The 20195-nt window shown below is 41.8% G+C and overlaps 1 protein-coding gene across 9 annotated transcripts in view; it reads right to left on the bottom strand.

Annotated features, from left to right (window-relative positions):
• Positions 1-20195, bottom strand: part of LOC132382584 (A-kinase anchor protein 13-like) — a 548542-nt gene that overhangs the window by 211054 nt on the left and 317293 nt on the right. The gene's annotated exons all lie outside the window — the stretch shown is intronic.

Here is a 20195-nt window from a genome sequence, read left to right as displayed (position 1 = left end):
ATTTTGTGCAGTCTTTATGCATAGTTTTTCATATATTCTGGTGTATTTCTTGATTTTCCTGTAAATGACTGCAAGAAAACTAATCTCAAGATAGTATATGGTGACACATACATACTTCAATAATACATTTACTTTGAAACTTTCATTCAGGAAGATGAAAGGCAAGTCCTAATTGAGGTGGATGTCGACAAAGACTCCCATGTATTACTGAGGGAGGGTCTAACTGTTAGAGATGAGACTGCTTGAACAAAATATCAAAATTAAGGCAATTTCTGCATTCTAATGTCAATGCAGTTTTCTTGCAGGCATTTTCAGGAAAATAAAGAAATGAAATGGAATTCATGAAAAACTACTCTCAGCTATCAGGATCTTGAACCTAACGGGATAACTTCACTCAACTGTTCCCACAACTAATGGACTCATCTTCAACATCATTAAAAACAAGAATGATGTTGGAGGATTGGTGTATTGCTCATGTGGTTCCACTGTTTTAAAAGGGTTCTAAGAGTAATCCTAGCAATTATAGGCTTGTCAGTTTGACGTCAGTGGTGGGTAAGTTAATGGAAAGTATTCTTAGAGATGGTATATATAATTATCTGGATAGACAGGATCTGATTAGGAACAGTCAACATGGATTTGTGTGTGAAAGGTCATGTTTGACAAATCTTACTGAATTTTTTGAAGAGGTTATGAGGAAAGTTGATGAGGTAAAGCAGTGGATGTTGTCTATACGGACTTCAGTAAGGCCTTTGACAAGGTTCCGCTCGGAAGGATAGTTAGGAAGGTTCAATCATTGGGTATTAATATTGAAGTAGTAAAATGGATTCAACAGTGGTTGGATGGGAGATGCCAGAAAGTACTGGAGGATAACTGTTTGTCAGGTTGGAGGCAGGTGACTAGTGGTGTGCCTCAGGGATCTGTACTGGGTCCAATGTTATTTGTCATATACATTAATGATCTGGATGATGGGGTGGTACATTGGATTAGTAAGTATGCATATGATACTAAGGCATTGTGGATAATGAAGTAGGTTTTCAAAGTTTGCAGAGAGATTTAGGCCAGTTAGAAGAGTAGGCTGAACGATGGCAGATGGAATTTAATGCCGATAACTGTGAGGTGCTATATTTTGGTAGGAATAATCCAAATAGGACATACATGGTAAATGGTAGGGAATTGAAGAATGCAGTAGAACAGAGTGATCTAGGAATAATGGTGCATAGTTCCCTGAAGGTGGAATCTCATGTGGATAGGGTGGTGAAGAAAGCTTTTGGTATGTTGGCCTTTATAAATCAGAGCATTGAGCATAGGAGTTGGGATGTAATGTTGAAATTATACAAGGCATTGGTAAGGCCAAATTTGGAGTATTGTGTACAGTTCTGGTCACCGAATTCTAGGAAAGATGTCAACAAAATAGAGAGAGTACAGAGAAGATTTACTAGAATGTTACCTGGGTTTCAGCTCCTAAGTTACAGGTAAAGACTGAACAAGTCTATATTCTTTGGAGTGTAGAAGGTTGAGGGCGTACTTGATAGAGGTATTTAAAATTATGAGGGGGATAGATAAGAGTTGATGTGGATAGGCTTTTTCCATTGAGAGTAGGGGAGATTCAAACAAGAGGACATGAGTTGGGAGTTAAGGAGCAAAAGTGTAAGGGTAACACGAGGGGGAATTTCTTTACTCAGAGTGGTAGCTGTGTGGAACGAGCTTCTAGTAGAAGTGGTAGAGGCAGGTTCAGTATTGTCATTTAAAGTAAAATTGGATCAGTATATGGACAGGAAAGGAATGGAGGGTTATGAGCTGAGTGCGGGTCAGTGGGACTAGGTGAGAGTAAGTGTTCGGCACGGACTAGAAGGGTCGAGATGGCCTGTTTCCTTGCTGTAATTGTTATATGGTTATATGGTCTCTTTATTTCATGTTTTTGATACTTATTGCTTATTTATTTATTATTATTATTGTTTGTTTTTTAATTTTTGTGTTTACATACTTCATTGTCTTTTGCACATTGGTTGTCCATCTTGTAATGTATGTTTTTATAAATAATCATATGTTTCATTGTAGTTACTGTTAAAAGCAAGATAGTGAAATCTTGCAAGAAACTGAAGCTCAGGATTTTACATGGTGATTTATACGTATTTTGTTTACTTTGAGCTGTGCAAAAAGAAACAAATCGTGCAAATAAGAAGTAAATACAACAAAAAAAGTACCAGCAGTGCTTCATGAAATACTGCAGAGCAAAGGACCTATGAATAACGGCATGGTTGTGGGAAATTCAGAAAGATTTATGAAAGGCACTTTTAACCAAATGGACACAGATGTTTTGGGCGTGGCTCTGCATCAGAAATCCAATAAATCACAAAGTTTATTTTTAAACCCAGATTTCGATTCGTGAGTTTGTATTTTCTCCTCCGCCTACATTTAAAATTTCTTTGGAATTTTGGGGAGAATGCAAAAAAAAACGAACACTACCGACAATGAGTGCACACATCCTTTCAGCAGACCAGGAAGCTGGAACTGAACCCAAGTTTCCAGACTTCAGCTGGAAGGGTTCAAGTCCCTGAAGTCCGCCTACAACAGCTCCCAGCAGCTGCGTCAGCCTGGGCTAGCTCCAATTTGAGTGGAACGCAGGCTCACAATATTTAACGCCAATTGCGTTGCTCTGGATAAAGCAAAATCCTTAATCAGTGAGGACACAGGAAAATGTCAGTCAGGATCCCAAAATGCTGGCCTACAACACAAAGTGCATTGCTTTGTAGACTCAAAGCTGTGTCTTTCTTGCAGAGTTAACAGCCACCCCAGACTAATTGGCTGTGAGTCTTGAGCACATTTGGAATACGTGGTAAAGTGACAATTGCTCATCTGCTGGTACTTGGTCTCAGAATTCTCGCTGAGTCAGAATAAAGTCTCACTCAGTCACCCCCCTGTCCTCAGAGTCACAGAACTGTGCAGCAAGGACGCTGGCCCTTCGGCCCACCAAATCTTGGCCAACATTCTATTGAAACTCCATTTTCCAGCATTAGGTCAATATCCCTCTAGGCCTTGCCTATTCAAGAGCTTTCCTAAATTCCACTTAAATTTGGTGACTTTATCTGTCTCTACCACCACCTCCAGCAGTGAGTTCCAGATTTCAATCATGTTCTGTTCCAAAGAAATCCCATTCCTCTTTAGATCTCCCCATAAACCTAGGCACTCTTGTTTTAATACCACTAACCATGGGAAAACAAATCCGACTGGCTACCCCATCAATGCCCCCTCATAAGGTTTATACAAGTCTCTCAGATCTGTCAGCCTTCCACGTAACAGGGAAAATGATAAAAAGATAAAGTTTAGCTTTATTTTCACATATACATTAAAGAAACAAAATATTCAGTGAATCAAATCTGCAAGGATGGCGCTAATCAATCTGCAAGTGTCGCTACGTTTCTGGTAGCAACATTGAAGCCCGCAACTCACTAACCCTTTGGAACGTAGGAGGAAACCAGAGGACTCGGAGGAAACCCACATGGTCACGTGGAGAATGTGCAAACGCCTTCCAGGCAATAGTGGGAATTGAACTCCGATCAGTGATCACTGGTGCTGAAGTAGCAAATTCAGCCTTTCTAATCACTAAAGTCTTCCAATCGATTCAACATCCTGGTGAACCTACACTGCCATCGCATCCTTCCTATATTCCTACACAGTGCTGAGATTCTCTATTTCTTCCTGTAGTTCTTTGGACTGAGACCAGTGAGTCCAATCTTAACAAGCCCCATTTGTAAAACATGCACCATTGCCCCATAATAGTTTGATGACACTATGAACCACTCTCTGGCCAACCTGTTGATCTGAGGGTCACTGGCAGCCCTACAGCCAGGCTAGCTGCTGTGGCAAATCTATTCTTATCTATTTGTTCGATTGCATTACTTGTTTCATTCAATTTCAATATAATCAAAACCCACACATCTCCTGTTACTTCTGGCACTGCACCACCTGTCAAACATCGAAATGTTCAAAGCTCAAAGTAAGTTTATTATTGAAGTACATATATGTCACCATATACAACCCTGAGATTCATTTCCTTGCAGGCGTACTGAGTAAATCCATAATGGAATCATAATTATAATGGAATCCAAGTAAAATCGCACCAGTTGTGTGTTCAACCAGTGTTCAAAAGACAACTGTGCAAATACAAAAAATATATAATAATAATCAAACAAATAAGTAAAAATATCAAGAACATGAGACGAAGAGTCTTTGAAAGTGAGTCCATTGGTTGTTGGAACATTTCAGTGATGGGGCAAGTGAAGTTGAGTGAAGTACTCCTCTCTAGTTCAAGAGCCTGATGGTAGAGGGGTAAATAACTTCCTGAACCTGGTGGTGTGAGTCCTGAAGCACCTGTACCTTCTTCCTGATGGCAGCAGTGAAAAGGGAGTATGACCTGGATGGTGGGGAGTCCCTGATGATGGGTACTGCTTTCCAGCAACAGCGCCCCATGCAGATATGCTCCATGATGGAGAGGGTATTACACGCGATGGTAAAAACAAGGACACAACATCAATCTCCTTTTCATGCAGATTATAAAGATGTGTCAAAACAGGCCCAGTTTGGAGCATCTTCAGCTTGAGTCAGAGGCTGTGGGTTCCAGGTCTACTTCAGTGAGTTCAGCATACAATTCCAGCGTGTAGGAAGTGCAAGAAGCAGAAGTTCCCAAGTGGATAATTTTGACAGATCTCCACTGGGCCCTGGATAATATCCACCACTCACTGAACAGTAGAAAAACAAGCTCTGATCATTTTCATGACATGGTTTGTGGAAGGTTGCGTGTTTGCTATGCTGCTACAACAGTGAAGCTTTCCATTGGCTGTGGAGTGCTCTGAGTCTGAAGTATAAAAGGAAATGCAAGCCCTAAGCTGTAGGACATGAAACAAAGTGCATTTTCACAACATCTTTAACTTGGTACAGTACAGTGCCAAAGTCTTCAGCACATATATAGCTAGGGAGCCTAAGACATTTGCACAGTGCTGTATTGGTCAACGTGGAGCAGGCAGCGACTTTGCAAATCCGGTGGGAGCAAAGGATGTTGGGAATGGCGTGGGTGAAGCACCGCGGGAGGGGTTTGGGACAGGTGGCAGAGAGAAGTACCGGGGTGGGGAGTGGCGCAGGTCCAGACACACCCAGCCCTGAGTTACCAGGCAAGGTTAATTAGATTCCAAACAATTGGTTTATCGATCATTACAGAATGTCTCTCTGGCGCTTCCTGCTCCCTGCCCTCTCCCTTCCTCTTTTCCCAACCATGATTCCCCTCTCCCCCTTCCCCCTACCCACTCTCAGTCCACAACAGAGACCCAGAGAATCAGGTTTATAATTCTGGACTAAACTTGAATTGCCATAGGATGCTGGACAGTTGTGGCAGGGCTCAAATACTATCACCTCTTATAAAGTAAAATCCAGCAACATGTGTGATAACAGTACTTCGCTTCCAGATTACCTCAATGTCTTCTATGCCTGCTTTAATTCATCACTCACATGTCATGAAATTTGCCTTTTTTGTGGCAGTACAGTGCAATACATAAAATTACTACAGAACTGTGTTAAAGTCTAAGAAACTCTAGCTATATATGTGTGTCTAAAACTTCAGCACAGTACTGCAAACATTGCAGGCTGTTTCACAAAAGTGTTATAAAATAAACATTGGCATGGAACCACATAAGACATTAGATTTGTTATCCATTGTGTTGGTCAAAAAGATGAGTTTTATGGGAATTCAAGATTTTAATTGAGGGGAAACTCCAGGCAGCAGAAGAGACTCAGAAGCATTTCAACTTGAGGAGACTGCACTCAGGGCTTCAGCCCAACTCATCAAGCAGAACAAGCTGTCATTCCTGACCTATTCCCATTTGGCCCATATCCCTCTAAACCTGGGGTTCCCAACTTTTTTAATGCCATGGAGCCTTAGAATTAACTGAGGGGTCCGTGGACAACAGGTTAGGAACTCCTGCTCTAAACCCTCCTAGCCTTAAATCTGTCCAAGTGCTTTTTAAATATTGTAATCATACCCACTTTCTCTGACAGCTGATTGAAAATACCAACCAACTTCTGTGTGAAATATTTTCCTCTCAGGGCCTCATTCACCATTAACCCAGTCCACTACGCTGGGAAAAAGGGACTGTGAAAATCCATCTTTATCTATACTCCTGTTGATTTTATAAACTTTCATAAGGTCATCCTTCAGCCTCCTTTACTCCAGAGAAAATAGGCCCTACATTTTCAGTCTCTCCCTTTAACTCAGGCTCTCCAGTCCCAGCAACCATGTTGTGAATCTTTTCTGAAACTTTCCTCACTTAATCACATCTTCCTTAATAGTACGGCAATACTATATTTTCTACGTGAATAAATAATTCATAGGAAAAAAATCTTCAACTCTCATCCCAATATATGATCACCAGTATAGTAATTGAAAAATATGTTTCTAATAATCCATGAAAAGTCAAGTAAGGCATTTGTAGTGTCCTAGGCTAAAAGGTTATGACTGAATGCTGTTGAAATGCAATAAAATATTCTCCAATGCAAAATCAAATGTCAGAAAATGGCTGGAATTCTCTACCCCAAAGGTAGTGAAGGAGAGATCATGAGGGGCATTTAAATAGGAAGTATATAGATTTCTGCAAGATTAAGGAATTGAGGGGTCTGGCTCAAGAGAGGAGTCCAATTCAGATCTTGTTAAATAGCAGGGCAAGGCTTGAGGGGCTTGATATTTTGTTATGTTCTTCTGAAATACTGAGCATATCAAACAGCACAAAGAGTCATGTCATGGAGTACAAGCCAAAAACACACCCTTGGCCTTGTATTCTGCCTTGTCCCATCTACCTGCTCCAGGACAATAGCCCTCCTGCTCATCATTGTACTTCACTTAAATGTTAAATGTGGATCATATATATCAGAGATACAGGCTCTTAAGCCCAACATGTGGACGGAAGCCATATTGTACATCCAGCACTCAGCTTTTATTTCAGATTTCCAACATCTGCTGTTTTCTACCATTGGATCCTCAATAAAACCCTCCCATTCGATAGACTAAATCAAGATCCTTCAATAATAGCACATTCCAAAATGGAGGTTGATAGATTCTTGATTAGTAAAAGCATCAAAAGTTTTAGAGAGAAGGCAGGAGAATGGGGTTTGAGGGAGATAGTACGACAGCCTTGATTGAATGGTGGTGCAGATTCGATGGGGCAAATTGCCTAATTCTACTCCCATGTCTTATAACACCAAAGTGAGCTCAGCTTTCAACTTCATTGAAGAGAGTTATGTTAGAATGACATCAGGTTAGCAGAACCTATGACACAGGAGATGGGATGTTACATTGAACATAGGCCACTGGTGAGGCCTAATTTGGAGTATTGTGTGTAGTTTTGATCACCTACCTACAGGAAGGATGTAAATAAGATTGAAAAGAATACAGCGAAAATTTATAAGAAAAGTTAACAGTCTGGAGGAACTGAGTTATATGGGAAAATATTGAATAGGTTAGGACTTTATTCCTTGGAATGCAGAAAATTGAGTGGAGATTTGATAAAGGTATACAAAATTATGAGGGTTATAGAGTAAATGCAAGCAGGCTTTTTCCACTGCGGTTGGGTGTTACAACAACTAGAGGTCATGGGTTAAGGTGAAAGGTTAAGAGGAACATGAGGGGAAACTTCTTCATTCAGAGGGTCATGAGAGTGTGGAATGAGCTGCCAGTATAAGTGGTGCATGCGAGCTCAATTTCAACGTTTAGGAGATGTTTGGGTAGGTATGTGGATGGTAGATGGCTATGGTCCTGGTTGATGGGAGTAGGCAGTTTAAATGGTTTGACGTGGACTAGAAGGATCGAAGAGCCCATTTCTGTGCTATATGTTTCTATGACTCCATGACCTTAATTTAGTGGCTGAATATCATTCAGCACTCATTCTCACCCGCATCCTCCACCGAGAATTCTCCAAAGAGGAACCAAGGACAGGTGAGACCACCCCCAACTCTGGGAAGGTATTGTTGATATATGAAATAAATGAAATAGCAGCCTGTATGTCCCTTCCAATCAACTCTGCCACTTGGAAAGATTGTGGCTCATTTACTTCTATTCCTCTCCAAATACACTGAACTTCACCTTGTGCATTCATTGGAGGGCGTGCACAAGCACACCGGTACAAGGAATGGCCAGACTTCAAAATCCTCTGCCCAAAGAAGTTCCCTCCCCATCCCTATTAATTTTGCACTGATGAGATTTATAACACATGCCAGTCCTCTGCATTTCTGCAAAGTTTAGAATGTGTTTAGCCGGAATCCAAGGGCTTGCTCTGCCTTGATTTGGTTGCTGTAAAAATTCAAGCCAGAGATGCATACAAGAGATGAAATTAATTGCACTGCATCGATTTTTCTCAATGGCCATTATTCAACCACAAGCCTGAATGAATGGATTTCAGATTTTGCACTATAGAACCCTTTGCTTCGGCATTTCCCATGACCCCTCACTCTTAGAGATTGTACAGGTGACCTATGTTATGGGGTGGTGGGGGTGGAAATAATAGTTGCATTCCTAGAGTTGCATTCCATCGGAATCCCAATTTCCCGCAACATGAAGCTGAATCATATTCATGAACACAAGTTGAAAAAATAATTGTATGCTGACATATTTACTTTCTTTTCCGCATAATTTCTATGAGGGTGAACTTGCTTCAGTATCTCAATTTTTTAGGTAGCTGTTATGCATTTAATATTTCAGTTATATATATGTATGTATGTAAGATAACTGATGTAGGTTGATCAAGCATTCTTGCTTATTTAAATAATTCATTACAGGCTATATGTATTAATGTGTATTGCATATGTCATTACACCACCCCATGATACGTATGCATCTCACTTACAGTGAAGACGAAGTTACACCTGCATAGATAGGGTAACTGCAAGCAGGCTTTTTACATTGAGGATGGGTGGGATTACAGCTCGAGGTCATGGGTTAAGGATGAAAGGTGAAAAGTTTAAGGGGAACATGGGGGGAAACTTCTTCACTCACAGGGTCACGAGAGTGTGGAATGAGCTGCTGGCGTAAGTGGCGCATGTGAACTCAATTTCAACGTTTAGGAGAAGTTTGCATAGGTGCACGGATGGCAGGGGTTACGTACCAGTTTTGGTCGATGGGAATAGGCAGCTTAAATGGTTTGGAATGGACCAAGTGGGCTGAACAGCCTGTTTCTGTATTGTACTTTTCTATGACTCTATGTATCTTAAAATTGTTATAGCTGGGGGTGGTCGTGAGGATGAGCTCCCATTACTTGCTCCCAATGGGTGCGACTCAAGGAGCCTCTGTCAACCAAGTCCAGCTCATGGCCTTCACACGTACTTAGCCTGGGAGAACTATTTCTACTAACAGAAGGGGAAAAGGCAAGTTACTGGCACTTTAAAACCAGTCACTTCGGGCAGAAGGGGCTCGTCAGCCGTAGTTGGCAGCTCATCTACGGGAAGGAAAACTCTGATCTCAAACCTCCACAGCCCTGCAGCTATACCCACTCATGAGGCAGGCTTCGGGAGTAAATCCAGAGGCAGAAATCCGGAGCTGGAGTCCTTAAGGCAGTCTTACATTGAGTTCAACTCAGACTGGCAGCGCCTTCAGTGCTGCTGGTGCCAAACGGTATCGGTCTCTGCCTTTCCTTTGGATTCATCAAATGCTTGGAGAGGGGGAGCTTGCTCTCTTGATATCGTAGTGCACTGGCTTGTGTATCTAGACAGTTAGGACCCTGACCGACGGAGGCCTCTTCTCATCTACGACTTTATTTCAGACTCCAATGTCTTCATGTTAGTCTTGAAGTCACAAAGCATAACAGCAGGGATCGGTGAATTCTCTAAGGGAGAATTTCCACTACCTGAATAATGCAGGGGTTTGCCTGAACTAGGGCCTCAGATGCAAAGTAGTCCCTTTCCTGGTGTAAAATGCTTGGATTAGAAACAACAGAACAACCACTTCTCAGACAAATCTGATGGAAAATCAGAGACTGAGCCGAGTCTTCTGAACTCAAACCCAGTGTCTCAACAGTCTCTATAAAAACCAGGAATGGTTCCAAGAGAATGAATCAGAGCCTTAGAATTTTCTCCTAAACAAGTTCTGTCAGGGACAGGGTGGCCTTTATCATCGGTGTGGTGTACCTGGCCAGCGTTTGCACAGATGTAACCCATAGCCTTTCCATCACTGACAACAGTTTAGCAAAACCTCATGACATCCAATTGAATATCCTTTGAAGTGTTTCTGCGGGATGTTGAACAGAAGGTCACAGACAGATAGAAAACAAAGAACAGTACAGCACAGTACTGTTGACTTTTGAGTGCAAAAGTCAGGAGGTTTTGCTGCAACTTAATAAAACTCTGGTTAGGCCACATCTGGAGAATCATGTACAGTTCTGGTCACCCCACAATAGGAAGGATGGGGAGGCTTTGAAGAGGGTGCAGTAGAGGTTTAGCCAGAATGCTACCTGGTTTCACGAGAGGCTGGTTAAACTTGGGTTATTTTCTCTGAAGCAGCGGAAGCTGAAGGGAGATGTGACAGAGGTTTACAAGATTATGAGTGGCATGGATAGAGTGGATGGAGAACATCTGTTTGCCAGGGTTCAAATGTCTAACACTAAACAGCGTGCATTGAAGATGCGTTGCGGTAGGTTCAAGGAGGATGTGAGGGGTAAGTTGTTTTATTGAAAGAGTAGTGGATGCCTGGAATGGGTGACGAAGGCAAATGCATTAGAAGCTTTTAAGAGACATTTGGATAGACACATGGATGTAAGAAAGATGGAAGGATATGGACATTGCGTAGGTAGGAGGGATTAGTGTTTGGGTGTTTTTTGATCTGCTTTCCAGCTGGTTCAGCAATATATTGTGGACTGACTGACCTGTTTCTGTGCTGTACCCTTCTATGTTTATAGTATCAACCTTTCAACCTATTCCAAGATCAATATAACCTTTTCCTCAATTTTTGTGACCTCAAATTTTCTTTCATCCGTGCCTTCCTATGAGTCCCCTAGATGTCTCTAATGTATCTCTATCGTTACCACCACACCTGGCAGTGTGTTCTACGCACCCACCACCCTGCACAAAGCCTAACTCTGACATCCCTGCAAAATGTTCCTCCAAATTATGCCCACTCAAGTTGGCCATTTCACCCCTGGGAAAAGTCTCTGGCCTTCTATTCTATGCCTTTAGTGTCCTGTATAACTCTATCAAGTCACTTCTGATCTTCCTTTACTCCAAAGAGAGAAGCCCTGGCTTGCTCAACCTATCCTTATAAGACATACTCTCTAATCCAGACAATATCCTGGTCAGTCTCCTTTGCATCCTCCCTAAAACTTCCACATCCTTCCTAAGATGAGGTGACCCAAACTGAACACAACACACTAACATCTTCACTTTGCAATTTCTATTTGTGCTTAGGAATATAGTGCAATTATAAAATTCAGAGAATGTTGCTTCTGTAGATGTTGACTGACCTACACTGAGCTGCTGACACTCTAGTCTTCACAAATACCTTTGCTTTTTCATACAAACTCTTTTCCCTCCTGCCGTCTCGGAAAAGGCACCAAAGCATTCGGGCTCTCACGACCAGACTATGTAACAGTTTCTTCCCCCAAGCTATCAGACTCCTCAATACCCGAAGCCTGGACTGACACCTTACTGCCCTATTGTCCTGTTTATTATTTATTGTAATGCCTGCACTGTTTTGTGCACTTTATGCAGTCCTGGGTAGGTCTGTAGTCTAGTTGTTTTTTTTTCTCTCGGTGTTATTTTTTTACATAGTTCAGTCTAGTTTTTGTACTGTGTCATGTAACACCATGGTCCTGAAAAATCTTGTCTCATTTTTACTATGTACTGTACATAGCAGTTATGGTCGAAATGACAATAAAAGTGACTTGACTTGACTTTTTGTTTGCAAGTTAAAGCTGACCCTTGGCAATCCCAAATTGGCAGTCAATTGACAATTACACCATAATAGTTTGCTTGGAGTTGTTTAAGCTGTTCAAAGCAATGCTTAAATTAAAGGTTGCTGCAGTGCACTAACAACACCCATGGTTACTTGGAGGAGAATTAAAAACCACAGCCATCAAGTCCGAATAATACAGCATGAAAACATCGTTTTAGCCCAAATCATCTGCGTTGAATAAGTTGTCTAACTGAATAGTCCTATAACGCTCTAAACCATTCCTACCCATATACCTATCCATATGCCGTTTAAATGTTGTAATTATACTCACCTCTACTACTTTCTGAGGCATCTTGTTCCGTGTGTGAAATGGTTATCCTGCAGATTCTTTCTAAACCTTTTCCTTCTCACTTTAACCATAAGACTTAGGAACAAAATTAAGCCATTTTTTTTCTCCCATTTGATCATGGCCGATTTGCTTTTCCTCTCAGTCCCGTTCTCCTGCCTTCTCTCCATAACCTTTGGTGCCCTTCCTAGTCAACAAACTATCAACCTCTGCTTTAAATACAAGCATAAGTGTCATTACGAAGAAAGCAAGGCAGAGCGTTAGAAGACCAAGGAGCTGATTATTGACTTTAGGAGGAAACTGGAGGTCCACGAGCCAGTTCTCATTGGGGGATCAGAGATGGAGAGGGTCACTTATTCTTTCAGAGGATCTGTCCTGGCCCCAACATGCAAGGTCAATTATGAAGAAAGCACGGCAGAGCTTCTACTTTCTTAGAAGTTCACAAATATTCAGCATGACACTTAAAACTTTGACAAACTTCTCTAGATGTGTGGTGGAGAGTATTTTGACCGGATCCATCACAACCTGGTATGGAAACACCAATGCCCCTGAATAGAAAATCCTATAAAAAGTGTATATGGCCGAGTCCGTCACGTTTAAAACCCTCCTCACCAATGAGCTCATCTACACGAAACACTGTCACGCATCCATCATTAAGGATCCCCCTCACCCAGGCTCTCTCTTATTGCTGCCATCAGGAAGAAGGTACAGGCCTCACATTACCAGGCTCAGGAACCATCAGGGTCTTAAGGCACAGGGGATAACTTCACCTACCCCTACAAACCATTGACTCACTTGATTCATACAACTCATGTTCTCTATTATTTGTTACTTATTTATTGTTATTATTCTTTATTGTATTTGCACAATTTGCTGTCTTTTGCACATTGGTTATTTGTCTGTCTTTGTCATGTGCAGTTTTTGATTGATTCTATTGCGTTTCTTTGTATTTACAGTGAATGCCCCCAAGAAAATGAAACTCAGGGTAGTATATAGTGACATGTACATTCTTTAACAATAAATTTACTGACTTTGACTCGTCCTCCTTTATCCAAAGAAGCAACCCAGCTGCTTCAGTCTAACCTTAGAGTTGCAACGTCCCATACTTGGAACGACTGACAAATCTTTCCTGCATCCACACACTAGAACATTCACAACTTAACACAATACTCCAGTTGTTGCCTACCCACTGCTTCATAATGTCAAAAATAACCCAGGATTTGCTACAAGCACATCATCTCAATGATTCCATAAACAGTGACCTAGTGAGTTTTTGCGCCAGATTAGATTAAAACACATCTCCTACAATCGTAGCATTGTTTTGTCAGGATTTGAAAGCTAAGGGAGGGGCAAATAGGAATCTGTAACAAGGTGTCACTGTTTGCGAGGTCCTTGGAAAAACATCACCACGTGAAGGGGGACCATCTGGGCATTTTGCCACGTGCACGGGGCTCATTGGACTGTAATCACGTCAGCAGGTGTTCCCTTCTGGAACGGAGAAATCACACAAAGAGACAAAGCAAAAACTTGTTTCTAGATTCAAATTCATTCTTCTTTCCCCCTGCACACAGATAAGTCATGTATTCTAAACCAAAGCATTGGGTGAGAAATTCATCTCTGGTTTCTAGTAGAAAATGTGTGTGGGAGTATGGACTACCGGTTTCATTCACCAGACATTCAGGTCCCACTGAAGCCTGCAGAGCCAGCTGTGCAGAGTACAAACAAAGGCAGGGATTTTTCAGTAGTGACCACATCTCCACCGTAACTCAAGGATTATAGATCGGACAGAATTTGCTTTCTATCAACATTTTAGAAATAAAATTATAATCATGCACAGCACATCTTTTTTTTCCTGTGGTTTAACCATTTAATTAATACACCATCTGCTCCAAACAAGTGAAAGCTTTCAAATGGGAATAGTTGGACCTCAGCCAAAGTTCCTCCATCAACCATAGCCAGAGAGAAAAAATATACACAGCAATTCATTTCATGAATTTTCCTGCTGATAAAATGAGTCCAGGATTTAAGCAGCGGCATTCATTTCAAGCTGTTAAGTGCACTTGATGTGCTCTGAGACTGTTGATGGATCCTTACTTACCCATTCCTAGGATATAGGTGTCACCGATAAGAGCAGCATTCAATATCCATTCCTAATTACCGCTGATTGAAAACTCACTTCAAAAGCCACTCAGTAACATAGCTGTAATAGCACAACGCTATTACAGCTTGGGGTATTCTTTGCTTTGGAGTTCAATTCTGAAACCATCTGTAAGGAGTTTGAACAATCACCCTGCGAACCCTATGGGTTTCCTCCAGGTTCTCCAGTTTCCTCCCACAGTCTAAAGATGTAGTGGTTAGTAGGTTAATTGGTCATTGTAGAATGTCCTGTGATTAGGTTAATGTTAAATAGGTGGCTTATTGGGTGGTGCGGCTCGATGGGCAGGAAGCGCCTGTCCCTCACAGTATGTTTAAGTAAAAGACAGCTGGGGGGGTCTGGCACGTCGTTGTAGGGGTCTGTAGTCAATAGCGTGGTTAGGCCTGCTGTTTCATACACACTTCTGATGATACTAACACAAGAGATTCTGCAGATGCTGGAAAGCCAGTGCACACCACACACAAAATGCTGAAAAACTCAGCAGGTCAGGCAGCAGCCGTGGAGAGGAATAAAGAGTCAAATTTCGGGCAGAGACCCTTCATCAGGATCATGAAACATCACCTATTTACTTCCCTTCAGAGATGCTGCCTAATCTGCTGAGTTCCTTCAGCATTTTGAGGGTGTTACATTGATGATGGCAACTTTTTATTCCCAGTTAAATGAATACAGAAATTTGAGATACTCAGCTGTCATCAGATTGTTTTAGAGATCAGTGGTCAATAACTTTGGATACAATATCCTCTGATATGGTAGTATGTCCCGCTTAAACCTGGGAAGGAAGGAATGATTTTTAAAACTAGGTAACATCTTGACTAAACTATTGCAAGGACTTGAATGAATGGAAGTAAAACACAAACAACCACTTGTGCATAAATCTCACTACAACCTTCAATTGGAGACAGCAATTAATAGACCAGGATTATTGTGTACGCACATATGGAGGCAAATGCAATCAAATTTGGGCACGGCCATCATTGCCCACACAATAGTTCACCTGTGCACCAAATGCAATAGTAGAACTACCATCATCTGCAGGACAGTAGAGATGAACAACATTCCAGGTTGTATCACAAATGTTGTTAATAGAGATGATTACTGACTGCAGGAGAAGGAAGCCAGAAGCCCATGAGTCAGTCCTCACTGGGGGATCAGAACTGGAGAGGGTCAGCAACTTTAAGTTCCTCAGTGTTATAATTTCTGTGCCAAGCACGCAAGTGTAATTATGAAGAAAGCAGGACAGTGCCTCTACTTCCCTATATGTTTGTGAAGATCGGCATGACTCTAAAACTTTGACAGACTTCCATATATGTGTGGTGGAGAGTACATTGACTGGCTGCATCACAGCCTGGTATGGAAACACCAATGCCCTTGAATGGTAAACCCTATAAAAGGTAGTGGATACAGTCCAGTCTAATACGGGTAAAACCCTCCCCACCACTGAGCACGTCGCCATGGGGTGTTGCTGTAGGAAAGCAGCATCCATCATCAGGGACCCACCTAGGTCATGCTCCCATCTCACGCTGCCATCAAGAAGGTGGTACAGGAAACCCCGTACTCACACAATCAGGTTCAAGAACTACTATTACTCCTCAACTATCAGGCTCTTGAACCAGTGGGGATAAGTTCACTTGCCCCATCACTGAATGGCTCCCACAATCTACAGACTCACTTTCAAGAACTCTTCATCTTATGTATTGATTATTTATTATTTACTTTTTTTTGTACTTGCTATACTGGTTGGGTGTGGTTGTTCATAGATTCTATTATGGTTTTTGGATTTTTTGAGTATGCCCGCAAGAGAATGAACATCAGGATTGTACACGGTGACGTTTATGTACTTTGTTGATAAACAAACTTACAGCATTTTGCACTTTGACCTAGCTAGTTACGACTCAGACGCATCATAATAAGCCCAATACTAACCAGAAAGATTCTCGACACCTTGTTGTCCCTCTGCTCTCTATTGTGGTTATTTGCATAGATATACAGCACATGAAGTCACTTGTCTTCACTTCATTTTCCATCAGATTTGTCAGAAAACAAGCCAATTCCAAAACTGAATAAATTTCAATTGGAACAAATTCCCAGACTAAATTTCCAACTCGAAGAATGCAAAAATTTATCCTGAGAAAGGCTTGTTCACATACTTTTTTTTAAAAAAAGCATCTTTTTGCTTCTTTTGCATTCGTAGACATACCCACAAAATCCAACATACCTTGAGAAGCACAACATCAACGCCTCTGCTGGGCTTTGAGATGCCAGACAGGCTGTACCTCCTTTTATGCCGTTCGTACATTTTGCAGGAGAAACACAAAAGAAAGCAAAATCCACAATGTGGACTCCAGACTGCAGTTTATGGGACATAGGAACCAGAGGCACCGAGAATCTCTCACACGTGCTGTGTGTGTGTGTGTGTTGCCGATATCCTCCGAATTACTGCTGAATTGCAGGGAGAATCCCTCACACAGCTGAGACCACTGGATAAACGTTCTCCTTTCAAAACCAAACACAAGAAAAGACACACACGCGAGTGCGCGCCTGCACAAAGGAAAGGCAGCAGTTGTCAAAGGAATTGGGGGGGAAAAAAGCGCTCAAAATGATTTCCAAGTTGAACTGAAAATAACAGGCAGCAGTTTTCTCTCCTCTTTCTTTTCCCTTAAATGTAACACCACGGTGACTGTGCAGGCTGATGAATTGCTCACTCCCGTCAATGGTCTCATTCAGATCAGCTGGGCTTTTTACGCACACTGCCACATAGCCGCTTCCTGCGTCTGTGCCTCTCAGTCTCCCTGGGATAAAAAAACACTCTCTTTTTCTCTCCACTTCCTCTTCCCACCCTCTCTCATAAACGCATCCAGTTGTAACAGCCACTTTATTCAGCAGTAACAAGGCACAGTGCTGTAAACACTGGGGGCCGTTCACTCCCACCCCAGGACTTAAACAAGGAACAGAGCATCAGGCTAGCTATAAGAGAATTACAGCCAAGGAACAAAGTGACACCTGGAAGCTGAAGTGTTAAATCTGTCCTTAAACAAAGACGAAGCACAAGAAATGTAAATTTGCAAGTGCTTCTGAGGGACTCTGAACTCAAGTCTTTAATGAAGCCTGCTTTAAACAATGCAACATGCCGATCTAACAACAGCAGCTTCAGTCAGACAAAATGGTGCAGGTCAGTGCTCAAGCTAACCAAATTCAATAAAAGATAATTGAGAGGCAGGACCATCTTGGTAGGAGGACAGTGGGAGAGACGTTCCACTGTCCAGACACTGGTGAATCTGTGGAAATCATTGCCACAGAGGAACTATGGTGCTCATCGTTGAGTGTATTTAAGACAAAGATCGTTAGGTTCTTAATTCAGAATCAGAAGTATTATCATCAACGTTATGTCAGTGACAATAAACCTGATTCAGATCCTAAAATCTGTTGTGTGTCTGCAGTACAGTGCAAGGCAAACACTCAATGGCCACTTTATTAGGTACATCTGCTCATTAATTCAAATATCTCTTTGGCCAATCACGTGGCAGCAACTCATGCAGGTGTGGTCAAGATGTTTAAGTTGTTGTTCAGATCAAATGACTTTGGCAGTGAAATGATTGTTGGTGCCAGGCAGGGCGGTTTGAGTGGGTGGTTTGCTGATATCCTGGAATTTTCACACACAACAGTCTTGAGTTTACAGGGAATGGTGCGAGAAACAAAAAAAAATCCAGTGGGCAGCAGTTCTGCGGGCAAAGGAGAATGAGAGGCTAGAGGAGAATGGCCAGACTGATTGAAGCTGACAGGATGGCAAAAGCAACTCGAATAATCACATGCTACAACAGTGGTGCAGAAGAGCATTTCTGAACACATAACAGGTCGAACCTTGAAGTGGATGGGCTACATCAACAGAAGACCTCATTGTGTTCCACTCCGATACTGGCCAGTCAGTGTAAATAGATATGATCAGTTACAATTAAAAATACATAAATATAAATAAAATTTACAAAAAAAAATGAGGCCATGCTCATCGGCCATTCAGAAACCTGATGGCAGAAAGGATAAAGATTTTCCTAAAATGTTGAATGGCTTGAGGTTCATAGGGAAAAGGTGGGAAAATAAGGTTGAGAAAAACAGCAGCCAAGATTAGATGGCACAGCAGACGATGGGCTGAATGGCCTAGTTCTGCTCCTATACCTTATAATCTTATGGAAATTGATAATTCAATCAGGGGATCGGGTGGGGAGAACAGATCAGTACAGATGCACAAAACAATTTTTAAAAATGCAATTATTGTTAATACTCTAAACAAAAACTAGAAGCAAGTTGAATGATCACTTACGCGGGAGATAAATTGCAGTGAAGCTCTATAAAAATTACTCATGATTAGTTAAGGATACTGAAAAGATATAAACATGACACTAGAATAGTAAGGTTACACATGAATCAGGAAAAATTTAAGAGACATGGGGTGTTTTCTCCAAAACGCTGTGGGATGACCTATTGGAGATATTTAAAATTATGGAAGGAGCCATACAGGAGTGATGTTGCAACATCATGCTCACGACAAAAGTACTGATTGTGGAGTTCAGGAAGGGGAAGTTGAGAGAACACACACCAACCCCCATTAAGGGGTCAGCAGAGGAATGGGTAGTTTCTAGACATCAGCACCTCAGAGGACCTATTCTCGGCCAGCCATACTGATGTAATCACATCAACGGCTATAGTTCATCAGGAGTCAATGTTTTGGACCAAGACGATTCATCATGCCCGAAGAAGGGTCTAGGCCCAAAATGTTGAGTGGTCATTCCTCTTCATGGATGCTGCCTGACCCGCTGAATTTTTCCAGCATTTTGTGAGTGTTATTCTGGATTTCCAGCATCTACAGAATATTTTGTGTTTATGAATGCAAGGCACACTGTGGATTAAAGGAATAGAGAAATGATTTGAAAGACTTTGGATGAAATAGCTGGAATAAGGAGCATTTGGACTATTGACACCGACATGCACCTACTCAGCCATGCTGTGCTAGACCCAAGACACACTCAGAATGATCACTGATATGAAATTTGTCATTTCGTATCAGCAATGGTTCAAAGATGGAAAATTACTACAGATTATGAAAATACTACGATAATGCAAAAAAAAGGAACAATGAGGTAGTATTCATGGGTTTATAGACCATTCCAAAATCTGATGGTGGTGAGCTGTTTCTGAAACATTGAGAGTGAGTCTTCAAGCTGCTGTACCTCCTCTCCAAGGGTGCTAATGAGAAGAAAGCATGTAGGTTTAACAGGAATGATTGCAGAACAATTGTCTTGAGTGTAGTGACCTAGCCAGTGGCTCTCAGAACTTAGAAAGCCATATCCTTATCTCCTTTACCTATTGAACCCATGAGCACTACCTTTATTGAACCTGGCGGGACTTGGGAGAGGGGAAGACCTGGCAGAGAGAGAACTCAGGTTTGTGGGGACGTGGGCCAGGGTCTGTGGACAACTGGATGTTCGGGTTAGGGAGAGGGGCAGGGTTGGGGAGGTGGAGATGAGAGGCTGGAGGAGATAGTAATGTAGAGCTTGGGGTTAAGGGCGCACACTCAACAATTCAGGAACAACTTCTTCCCCTCTGAATTCTGAATGGATTTCTGAATGGATATTGAACCCACAAAACTACCTCACTACCTTTTTTTTTCAGTAAATATATTTAAGACAAGGTTGGATAGGTTTTTGAATACGAGGGGAATTCAGGGTGATGGGGAAAAGGCAGGCAGGTGGAGATGAGTCCATGTTCAGATCAGCCATGAC

This window comes from Hypanus sabinus, chromosome 28, assembly GCF_030144855.1.
Source record: "Hypanus sabinus isolate sHypSab1 chromosome 28, sHypSab1.hap1, whole genome shotgun sequence".
Taxonomy (NCBI): domain Eukaryota; kingdom Metazoa; phylum Chordata; class Chondrichthyes; order Myliobatiformes; family Dasyatidae; genus Hypanus; species Hypanus sabinus.
Note: the sequence above shows the minus strand (reverse complement) of the source record. Positions and strands in the feature narration are given on the sequence as shown.